Consider the following 12,288-nt stretch of genomic DNA (forward strand, 5'->3'; position numbering starts at 1 on the left):
TGCTGTCAGCACCCTCTCCCCAGGCTGTCTGCCCGGTGCCTGTCTTGTCGCCCAGTTCACAGGCCACAGCCCAGGGCATCTTTCCACCCTCTGCTGGGTCCCGTGCCTATGGATTGGCTGTTCTTTGGCCACGCCCCACCCCTCATCCAATCAGCTGCAGCGGGCGGGGCACTTTCTGTCAAACCCGCAGTTCTCAAACTCTCAGATCCTGCTGCGCTCTTACGAAATTATTGAGAAGGTGATGGAGTTTTGTTTATGTGGGTCATTGTTTATGTGGGTCATATCTATATTTACTACCTTAGAAATTAAAACCATTCTTAATTCATTAAGAACAGCAGTAAAACCATCACATATTACCTCTGTATCAACCTAATTAACAGAAAAACAAAAAAAATAATTGATAATAAATTGATAATTCTTAATAAATCAATGATTAGTATAACTCATAAAATAATTGTATTTAATATATGATTAAAAACTAAAATAAATAATAAAATAGTAATTTATAATAAATATAATATTAATAGTAAATGATATATTTTTATGAAAAAATAACTTTCTAAAACAAAAAAATTAAGCAGAAGAGTGAATTCACTGTACACTTTTTTCAAATGTCTTTCATGATTCACTTAAGAGAAGACAGCTGGGTTCTCACACTTGCTTCTGGATTCAGTCTGGTGGGATATCACACGTCGCAAAGCCTTGGAGAAGCCAATCGTTCGCTTGTGAGGGAAGGAGAACATAAAAGGCACACAGTGCCTTATAACTTTGCAGACCCCCTGACGAGGCTCCTGCGGGGACTTCTGGTTGTGTGGCACCCCTCCTCACCCTCTCGAGTGCCTCGGGAACCAGCCAACAGCCCAAGACAGGACAGCTTTCAGGGGTGCTCAACCAAAAAAAAAAAAAAAAAAACCCAGACCTGTTGCTGTCCAGTCGATTCCAACTCATAGAGACCCTAGAGGATAGAGTAGAATTGCCCCACAGGGTTTCCAAGGAGCAGCTGGTGGATTCAAACTGCCGACCCTTAGTTAGCAGCCATAGCTCTTAACCACGGTGCCACCAGGGCTCGGAGGTGCTCAGAGCGGCATGAACTCTGGGGCTCAGGGACACAGGACTGGGGCTCAGAGCTGGATCTAAGGAAACTGGGGGTATGAGCTGGGCTGGGAATGGCTTCCTGGAGGGGGCATAAAGTGAAGGAAGCCAGAAAAGATGGGCATGTCTGAAGAGGCAGAGGGGAGGGGAAGTTGTGCAGGTGGTGAGAAAATGAGGGGACATGGTCTTCAGAGTGGGAAGGTGAGGCATGGGGCTAAACTGGCTGAGACATCTAGAGCGCCAGGCATGAATGAGGTCTTACCCCACCTCCTTCAAGTCTCTCCACTTCTTTGAGCCTCAGTTTCTTCTCTATAAAATGAGGATAATACTATCCCATATGAAGGGCGGCTGGGAGGATGAGCGCAATAGCTAGTGTGAGAATGCCAGCTTGAACATGAAGCTGATTTTCCGAAGTGGCACTAAGTGCCCTTGTACGTTGACGCTAAAGTAGCCCTTTTCTAGTTTTGGACTGCAAAATTGTGAATAAGTGCACAGAAGCAGGGTATGTGTGTTGTGTGTGTGTGTGTGTGTGTATGTGTGTGTGTGTGGCTGGGAAGTCAGGGAGACCAGACTTTTTTCTTTTCAGGGCTTCTCCCCCTTGCTAGAAGGCCTGCAGTGAGTGGCTGGCCTGCCTGGCCCTCTGCACACCTCACCCTATTTACTGGTATTTCAGTGGGGCCTGAACCTCCTGCAGAGAGGGCTTATCTTCTGAACCTAAGCCCTGCCAGCCCATTGTGGTTTCACGGAGGCTTCTAAAAGAACACAGCCTGGCGTGCTGAAAGTATAGAAAAGAGATGGGGCAGATTTGAAGAGGTGGGGTGTCGGCCATACTAACATTCCATTCTGGGTCTGGGAGGACACTTTTCAGTCTCTTCTGCTGAACTGCCCCAGGCCTGGCTACCCCATCTTGGCCATGGGCTTGTTTTTCCAAGGGTACTATACCTAAGTCCTTCTATTTTACTCCAGAATGACTCAAATGTGGCCTATGGACCAGCAGCATCAGCATAAACTCGGAACTTGTTAGAAATGCAGATTCTCATGCCTCACCCATGCTCTACTGAGTCAACATCCCTGGAGATGGGGCCCAGGGATCTGTATTTTAATTAGCCCTCTGGGTGATTCTGGAAACCCTGGTGGCATAGTGGTTAAGCATTGGGCTGCTATTCAAAAGGTTAGCAGTTCAAATCCACAAGGTGCTCCTTGGAAACCCTGTGGGGCAGTTCTACTCTGTATTATATGAGTCAGAATTGACTCGATAGCAGTGGGTTTGGTTATTTGGTTTCTGGGTGACTCTGATGCTTCCAAAGGTTAAAAATCACCAGTTTACACAATTTCTCAACAGAAATATGACATCCAGTAAGGCTGGAATTAAAGGGGGTGAATATTTCCTGGCTGGACTTAGAAACTGCGTATTCAGTTGTCCATCCATCCATCCATCCACCCATCCACCCAACCACCCACCCACCCACCCACCCATCCATCCACCCATCCACCCATCCACCCGCCCTTCCGCCCGTCCGCCCGCCCGCCTGTCCGTCCGTCCGTCCGTCCATTTTTTAGTTTTTAGACCACTCATAAGCTGAAATGGGGAAACCAGGGCCCTCCAGCTCCCTCCAATTTGCCATGAGGCTTCACTGCGTGGCTGAGGGGATGGCTTTCTGGACAGAGCCACTGTATGAACCCAGTTACTTCTGACTCAAGGCTGCGCCCTTTCAACTTTTTCTGAGGTTGCTTCGTTCTTGGTGGACTTGGGTGTCAATGTTTTTGTTGTTAGGTGCTGTCGAGTCGGTTCCGACTCATAGCAACCCTATACACAACAGAATGAAACACTGCCCGGTCCCACGCCATCCTTACAATCATTTTTATGCTTGAGCTCCTTGTTGCAGCCACTGTGTCAATCCACCTCGTTGAGGGTCTTCCTCGTTTCTGCTGACCCTATACGCTGCCAAGCATGATGTCCTTCTCCAAGGACTGATCCCTCCTGACAACATGTCCATGTAAGACGCAGTCTCGCCATCCTTGCCTCTAAAGAGCATTCTGGTCACACTTCTTCCAAGACAGATTTGTTCGTTCTTTTGGCAGTCCATGGTATATTCAATATTCTTCACCAACACAATTCAAAGGTGTCAATTCTTCTTTGGTCTTCCTTATTCAATGTCCAGCTTTCACATGCATATGATGAGATTGAAAATACCATGGCTTGGGTCAGGCGCACCTTAGTCTTCAGGGTGACATCTTTGCTCTTCAACACTTTGAAGAGGTCCTTTGCAGCAGATTTGCCCAGTGCAACGTGTCGTTTGATTTCTTGACTGCTGCTTCCATGGCTATTAACTGTGGATCCAAGTAAAATGAAATCCTTGACAACTTCAGTCTTTTCACCGTTTATCATGATGTTCCTCATTGGTCCAGTTGTGAGGATTTTTGTTTTCTTTATGTTGCGGTGTAATCCATACTGAAGGCTGTGGTCTTTGATCTTCATTAGTAAGTGCTTCAAGTCCTCTTCACTTTAAGCAAGCAAGGTTGTGTCATCTGCATAACGCAGGTTGTTAATGAGTCTTCCTCCAATCCTGATGCCCCGTTCTTCTTCATATAGTCCAGCTTCTCATATTATTTGTTCAGCATACAGGTTAAATAGGTATGGTGAAAGAATACAACCCTGACACACACCTTTCCTGACTTTAAACCAGTCAGTATCCCCTTGTTCTGTCCAAACAACTGCCCCTTGATCTATGTAAAGGTTCCTCATGAGCACAATTAAGTGTTCTGGAATTCCCATTCTTCGCAGTGTTATCCATAGTTTGTTATGAGCCACACAGTCGAATGCCTTTGCATAGTCAATAAAACACAGGTAAACATCCTTCTGGTATTCTCTGCTTTCAGCCAGGTGTCAATAGATGGGAGTTAAAGGGAAGACTTGTTGGATGGTTTCTAACCACTTATGCTGTGCAGATATTAGCAGGCTACCTCTGAGGCAAACAAACAAGTGTTACTAATGAAAAGGTTGGCAGTTCGAATCCACCCTGAGGCGCCTTGGAAGAAAACCCTGATGATCTGCTTCCAAAACCTCACAGCAATGAGCACCCTATGGAGCAAAGTTCTATGCTGACATACACGGGGTCACCATGAGTGGAAACAGACTCAACGACAGCTGCTTTTTGTGTGAGGTGGTGAGCTGCCTGTCACTAGAGCTGTGCAAGCAGAGGCTGAGGAATTCTGTGGCCTGGTGGTGGTGGTGGTGATGTGTGTGTTGGGGCGAGGGGCAGGATTGAGACCAGGTGAGCTTTGAGGCCCTCTGACCTCTGAGGTGGGCCTGCTGGGCCCTGCTCCTGGTCAGTGCCCCAGAGGATGAAGGCTTTGCACCCAGCTGCGCATTGTCTGTGGATACTCTGAGGGGTCCCTGTCAGCTCCCAAACAGGAAACATGGCCAGAAAGCTGTAATTAGAGCTGGGAACCACATGCCCGAGAGGTGCCTGCTGCAGCTTCAAGTGCAGACACGCTGCTCTGGTGAAGTCCCTGGGAGAGAACCCAGTGAGTCATGTCCTCGGAGCCTCCCTCCTGCACGTGGCACCCGCCCCACCCATTCTCCCTGGAAGGAAACCAGTGTCAATGGGGAGCCTAGTGGGTGTCAGAGTTTCACACAGTTCTCTCTTCTGTTCCTCCCCAGAACTCTGTGGGGAGGAAACATCCACCATTATGCAGGCTAGGAGCCCAAGGCTCAGGAAGTCACACGACCCACTCAAGGCCACCTGAGCGTGGCAGAGGTGGGATTTGAGCCCCTGCCTTTGTGAGAACCTGGTCTAACCTCTTGAGCATTCTTGGGGAGGATGTCAGAGTGAAAGGCCTTTTTCTTCTTGAAAAGGTGGGTACAAGAGGCCAGTAGCAGAGGGAGAGGGGGCCCAGGTGGTCTCTGCCCTGACTGAGTGTGGCTTCCTTTGGCCTCCTGAAATCTGCCATGGGAGGATGAGTCCCTGCCGGGCCTTCCCTGCCAAGCTACTGGGCAACCCATGGAGATCGTGGTGCTTTAAAAATATGGCCACAAATTACTTAACACTCCTTCCATTGAGAGGTAGTGTCTCTGTCCCCTCTGCTTGATTCTGGGCAAATTTGTGACTGCTTCCCCCAAAAGAATATGATGAAAAGAGCGCTAAGTCAGTAAAGACCATGCAACTTCCATTTTGTTCATCGGAATACCAGCTCTTGGAGCACCGAGCCACCATGTACGAAGAAGCGCTGCTATTCCAAGGCGGCCATGTTGTGAGGAAACCTAAGCCAAGTGGAAAGAACACGTCTAGGTGCTCCGGTGAGTATTCCAGCTGAGCCCAGCCATCTGGCCTCCCCAGCTGCTCAAGTCTTCCCAGCTGAGGCCCAGACCTCATGGAGCAGAAACAAATCATCCCTGTTTGATCTCCTCTGGAGATCTGGAAACATAGTAGAGTTGTTACTCTGTGCCACTAGGCTTTGGGGTGAGTTCTATGCTGCAGTAGAGAATTGGAACAGCTCGAAGCACCATATGTTGATCTCAGGGGTCCCACCCAGACCCTCTTTCCCCTACTGCCCCTGAGAGACTACTTGAGCTCACACCCTCAGTGCAAAGCATTGCTCAAAGGGGAGAACGTGGGACTGAGGGGCTCTGCATCTCCTGGGGGTGTAGTTGCTAGGCTTTCTCTGCCCACTTGCTTCTCAGAGATAAGCTCTCCAAATAGGGGTCTGCATCAGACACTCTTGTGTGTAATTACCAGTCCTGATCCCAGCTGCCTCTCTCCTCAGCTGTGAGATCTTGAGTAAGTTACGGAACTCAGTTTCTTTAGTCTGTAACATGGAGATGCGATGTGGTTACCTCAGAGGGTTATTGTTAGAGCAGTGTGGGCTGATGTCTAAGGGCCCCGTCAGTGCTAAAATTATCAGGCTGGCTTTCATATCATGAGGGTAGCTCTCTATGCTGGGCCTGCCCTAGCTATGAGTGCTTCAGGAGGGCCCCACAGGCAGCAGGGCCAACCCCTGAGAAAGAAGGAAGGGAGCTGAAAGGACCCTGGAGGGCACCCAGCAGGGCTACACTCTCAGTTTTGCCTGAGGTTGATTCTGACACTGTCACGGGTGATGGACCCAGTCCATCCAGGCCTGGCCTCTGGGGCACCTTCCAAGGCTGTGGTCTCAGCAGCAACTCTGGGCAGCAACGGGCTTTTCAGCATCTCTGACCTCTAGTGGTCCAGCCTCTGCTGCTTCTCCTCCCAGGCCTTTCTGTGGCCAGCTTCACTCATCCTTCAGCCCTCTTCAGACCTCACTTCCTCCAGGCAGTCTTTCCTGATGTGTAGTGTCTGGCTCCTTCCTTGGTTCTCCCAGTATGCCCTGCACTCCCCCATCAGGACCCTCACTACCTTGCCTTTTACTTACAGGTTCCCCACAGAAGACCTTAAACCAGTCGTGGCTGAGTCGCCTGTGACTCATGGCAACCCCGCGTGCATCGGAGTAGAACTGTGCTCCATAGGGTTTTTGGTGGCTGGTTTTTCAGAAGTAGATCACCAGGCCGTTCTTCCAAAGTGCCTCTGGGTGGACTCCAACCTCCAATCTTTCAGTTAACAACTGAGCGTGCCAATTGTTTGCACTGTCAAGGACTCCACAAGACTTTAAGCCCTGTAAAAGCTTAAAGCTCAGTAAACACAGGTTGTAGGAATGAATTTTAGAAAAATAAACAAATAGCAACAACTGGTCTCAGCCTCACCTGCCTGTTCCTTAAGCCAGGCCAGGAGGGGATGACCGACTACACATTATGTCAACCCCTGTATAACTGCCTTTTGTTGAACTGTCTGCTGTTACGATACCACCCCGCATCCTCCAAAATTCCCATGAGACTTGTGTTTGTGTCCATTCTAGGAATTCTTTATAATGAGGACAGCTGGGTACAATTCCTGCTTTACAACCAGAGGCAGTTACGATTTTCATAAAGCATCAGGCTTTATCTTTTAGTTCATGGACACTGTGTAACTGACCATGGTTCCCTTTTTCCATTTGCTGCCAGGAAGCTCAGATCTAAAATTTTGACCATTCGAAACATTTCGGACCTTGTAGTCTTCACACAGGAGTGGTTGGTTAGTCTTCACATTTTAATTAGTTAAATTTCTGGCTCATTTAACATCCCTTCTTTTGCTCTGCTTCTTGCTTTCCTACCAATTTCTATTTTATGTTTTATTGTAGTACTTTATGTATCCTTATAAATCCCTTATGGATTTGTGTATGATTTAATTCATTTTCTTTGGAATAAGGCAAGATTTAACTAAGTACAAAGGTAAAGTGCCTCTGAGCACAATATTCCCAGGCAGACTCAATGTACAAGCTGAAAGGGGCTGGTTCTGGGTCTGCTCTTGGCCACAAGGGCTGGCCCCCTCCAGGTTCTGGGCACACAGACACGCCTGGTGGCCCGGCTTGTGTTCTGTGGGCTGTGGCCTGCCAGGCTGTACACTGCGTGGCTGTCACCTTGTGATAGTGGGTCTGGTTTGCAGCATTCTTCCCGAGCTGTCGGCCTCACCGCCCAGCTGCTAGCCTCCTGACCCAGCCTCGCGGGTTCTTCCCGAGCCGTCAGCCTCACCGCCCTGCTGCTAGCCTCCTGACCCAGCCTGGCTCTGTGGCCCCTGACTCCTGCCTTTTTCGCCTTCTGTGGTGATGCTTAATTCCCCCTGAGAAACTGGCTTGGCTCCCTTCTCACCTAAGACTTGACCTTGCCTCTTGGATGCAGTCTGATTCTAGTTGCTGTGGGCAACCACTCTCGGCCATCCAGGCTGGCCCACTGGCCTTTCACTGGCCCAGGCCAGAAGGACTGACCTTCGAGCCCTGAGGACAAGCACTGGACAGCTTGAGTCAGGAGCGGGGGTTGACGGGCTGACAGTGAAGCAGGTATGATGTTACGCGTCATCATTTTATCTCTGGAGATAGATGTTTACCCCAAGAGGTAGCCACAATAGGTTGTGTGAACCCCATCTGATGAGTGGGGAAACTGAGGTTCAGAGAGATATGATCTGCCTGAGGTCACAAAGGAAGTCAAGGGACGAGAGGGCTTTTGCATTCCGACCTGGTGCTGTGTCCATACTACCATGCTTCCCTCCACCCCAGAGGTAGGGACCTAACTCTCCAGTGACTCTTGGGGTCGGGGGCCGTCAGTCATTGCCTGGCAGGGAGGGTCTCTGAGGGCCACAGTTGTCTGGGAATTGCATGCCCAGCCAGAGCTACTAACTATAGAGAAGGGTATGGGCTGCCAATTCCCTCCCTTTCTTTGGGTTTTAGAAGGAAATGTGGTCTGTGTATTCTGATTAGCTGCCTGCAGAAATGGGGGGGGGGGGAGGAGAATGGGGAGGTGCCATGAGGGCTTTGCCTCTGGAGGGTCTCTTTGACGTCTGCCAGGGTTCAGAGCTGGGCCCCCTGATCAAGTGAGGCTGCCACACGTTTTCCCTGGAGACTTGCCCACTACCTGTTCCACAAGGCCACGGTGTTTGGGGCTGGCAGTGGTCACTTCAGAGGTGGAGACAGTAGGGGAACGTCGAGAACCCCCTTCCTGCCCGGGCATCAAGACAGCTGGTGCCTGCCCCTCACTCTCTGAGTGGTCTCAAGTGTGCTCCCTGGCCTCTAGGAGTCTGAGTTTTGTCATCTGTTAAATGGGCCTCTCAGCCCTTGCCCCCTCCGCTCAGTGGTGGTGTGATCACCAGATCCCGTCTGGTTGTAAAACGTTTCCCCACCCCAATCTGAAATGCTGTGCAGAAGTGATTCCCCAGGGGAGCTCTGTGTGCCTCCTTGCTGCCGACTCTCCCCTCGCAGAAAGAAACAAAACCCCTCCAAAAAACAAAAGCTATCACCGCATCAGAATTCACAAGGCGAGTGGTGGTGTTTGAATTGGAAATCACTCAGGTGGCCTGGTTTCTATTCGGTATCAGAGCTCTATTTATGCAGCAAGAATTTGTTAAGGTTTTGTTCAGTTCCACAAATATTTATCAGTGGCTGCTCTGTGCCTACCTTGTGCTCGGCGCTGGAGCTGGAGGGCTGCTACCTGTCAGGTGGGGGACACCACTGTCCTTCGAGTCAGCCGTACCTGCTCTACCTCCCTGGCTCTGGCCCCCCTGCCAGGGTGACCTAGGGCAAGTCACTGCCCCTCTCTGAGCTTCCGTTTCCCCGTGTGTGAAGTGGGGATAATTCTAGCACCGACCTCACGGCACTGTTGTGAGGATTCAATGAGAAAATGCAACTGTTTATGAACAGTGACTGAAATCCAAAGTGAGACAATGTTTATTAGGAATAAGAAGACGTGGGCCTGCTCCAGTGGAAGCCACGGCTCAGTAACCAATTCGTTACGATACTGTGAGCTGCGGGCTGGAAAGGGAGCACAGATGAGATGCTATGGGGGCGCAGAGGAGGCAGGGGGACACCTCAGAGTTGGTGACTACTTCTCACTGCACAGTCCTGCCAAGGAACCCCAAAGGAAGGCACGTGTGGGATTTAGAGAGGACCCTTCTAGACTTCCAAGGACACCAGTCTGGTATCCACTAGCTTGTTTGTTAGCTGCTGTCTAGCCGCCTGACTCATGGCGACCCCATGCACAAAGGGAATCCATAAGGTTTTCATTGGCAGATTTCTTCCTAGTCCATCTCAGTCTAGAAGCTCCCCTGAAACCTGTTCAGCATCACAGTAACACACAACCCACCGCTGACAGACGGGAGGTGGCTGGGCTGAGGCACAATGGCTGGGCGTTGAACCCGGGTCTCTCACATAGAAGGTGAGATTTACACTCCTGAACTACCACTGCTTCTCTGGTACTCGGAGGTTACCCATGAATTCTCCTTTTGGCATTTTCTGGAAAATTACAACCATGTCTATGTCTTTGGATGGGGCTCAGCGAAGGGGAGGCCCGTAGTGTTGACGGGTTAGTTCTTGGAAGGCTCCATGATGGAGGTGGCATTGGGATGTATGGTGGGGAGGCAAGTGTAGGCAAGTGTGGGCACGTGGCGTGCATGTGCCCAAGGTGTGGAGGGCAGAGTGAGGAGGCCAGTCCTTCCAGCCTGTGCCCACCTGTCTTTTCTCCCCGCCAGGCTGGAGTGTAGACTTTGCGCTGGAGTGCCTGGTGATGGGAGCCAGTGCCGGCAGAAGTCAGGAAGTGACCAGCTGTGCCGTTTCTCTGTGGTGTGGGCAGGGCTGAGTGGCGAGGTGGGGAAGACAACCGGGAGATGCAAAAGGCTATTTGGGCAATTGGTTGGAGCAACAGTGCAGGTCGGTGGGAGTGACCTTCAATGTCAGAATGGGTCTTCAGGTTCTGCCAGGATGGATGGAGCACACATCAGGTCCTGAAGCCTGAAACTCTCACCCTATAAGATCCCTCTGTGTGCTGGATTTTCTCCATTTTCCTCTCAAATTCCTTCTACACCCTCCTCCACCCTGCTATGTGCTCTGAGAGGGTGATTCCTATGGACTGAAGCAGACAATCCGCTTGTTCACTGGCTTCCTGCTGGGTTCAGCCAATGCAGTTTGTTCCCGTTACCATGTCTGCATAACTAACTACTCCCATACATTGTGGCCTAAAACAGCAGCCATTGATTACGCTTCTGGATTCTGTGGGTCAGGAATTGGGAAAGTGCACAGCAGGGACAGATTGCTTCTGCTCCACAGTGTCTCGGAGTTCAGGCGCAAGACTTGAAGGCTGGGGGATGGAATCCTCTGAAGGCTCACTCGCTCACATGTTTGACTATTGATGTTGCCTCTTCGCTGGGACATCAGCTGTGGCAGCCGACTGGAACACCTGTGTGTGGCCCCTCCATGTGGCTGCTTGGGCTTCCTCACAGCATGGTGGCTGGCCTCCAAGAGTCAACGTCCCAAAGAGAACCAGGTGGATGTTGCATCACTTATGATATCACCTCAGGAGTTGCATAGACCAGATTTAAGGAGTGTTGAAGTTCCATCGCGAGGAGGCAGTGGTGGTTCAATGGTAGAATTCTTGCCTTCCATGCTGGAGACCCAGGTTCGATTCCTGGCTAATGCACCCCACACACAGACACCATCCACCTATCGGTGGAGGTTTGTGTGTTGCTATGAGACTGGATAGGTTTCAGTAGAGCTTCCAAACTAAGATGGACCAAGAAGACCTGGTGATCTGCTTCCAAAAATCAGCCAGTGAAAATCCTATGGATCACAATGCTCTGATCAGCAACCAATCATGGGGCTGGCACAGGACTGGGCAATGTTTCGTTTCATTGTGCGTGGGGTTGCAAGGAGTTGGCCCCCCCAACAGCTAACAACAACAAAGTCTTATTGTAGGAAGAGTGTGTGGGATGGCTGGTATTGTTGCAGCCATTTGGAATATTTAATCTGCCACGGGATGAATTGGTAGGAGACCAGACTCATTCGTTCACTTACTCACTCACTGGTTCAATCAACAAACATTCCTTGGCTTCCTCCCTATTGCGCTGTGAGTTAGTAATGGCACTGTTCAAATGGCACAGCTCCTGTTGGCTTGTCGTCTCCTTCTGTGTGAGCAAGTGCCCAAGTTTCTCCTGCCACCATGTTGATGCCACTGTGAGATGGGGCTGACCACCTGGAGCAGGGAGCCCCACCCTGAAGCTGAGGGAGTCAGGCCATACCACTAAGCTGTCTTTTCCTTGAGGAGCTTTTTTTCTTAGTCCACCCCTCTTCCCCAGCTCAGGGACTAGCAGTGGACAGAGATTGATCAAATCAATGAATGAGTATAATAGTTAGTCCTGAGCATGAGAAATGACCTAGTAAGGAGGCCAGGAACTGAAGGCCCCAGGTGAGCGGACGGTTGCCTTTCACCTGGACAGCTTCTTTTTTATACATTCCAGGGGAAAAAAATACAAATACAAATAAAACATCTGACAACAAAGCAAGGCTGTGTGATAATTCTATTCCCAGATCAAATCACAGCACAGGGAATGCGTTATCATCAACGTGATTACCTTTGGGGAAACAGAGACAGGGAGTTTTATTAAATGAGACAATCTCGCTAAAAGGAAGCCTTACATTAGACTTTGGGCCTTAAATAATATTAGTGTCAAGTGCTGACAAACATCCCACACGTGGTGTCTGGTAGTAAACCCCCTCAGAGCAGCGTCAGCGGGGCGCCACAGGCACTGGAGAGATGGGCGCAGCAGGCGAGGGCAGTCCCCGGCCCTGTGGCTGTGAACTGGGCCACTGCCCACCTGCCCTAAA

At 50.2% G+C, this 12,288-nt stretch overlaps 1 non-coding gene across 1 annotated transcript; it reads left to right on the forward strand.

Moving 5' to 3' along the window:
* Positions 1–11,033: 11,033 nt before the first annotated feature.
* On the forward strand, positions 11,034–11,104 carry TRNAG-UCC (transfer RNA glycine (anticodon UCC)). The gene has a single exon. It is a non-coding gene; the product is annotated as a tRNA-Gly (tRNA).
* The last annotated feature ends 1,184 nt before the right edge of the window (positions 11,105–12,288 follow it).

Source organism: Elephas maximus, chromosome 16 (genome assembly GCF_024166365.1).
Source record: "Elephas maximus indicus isolate mEleMax1 chromosome 16, mEleMax1 primary haplotype, whole genome shotgun sequence".
Lineage (NCBI taxonomy): Eukaryota > Metazoa > Chordata > Mammalia > Proboscidea > Elephantidae > Elephas > Elephas maximus.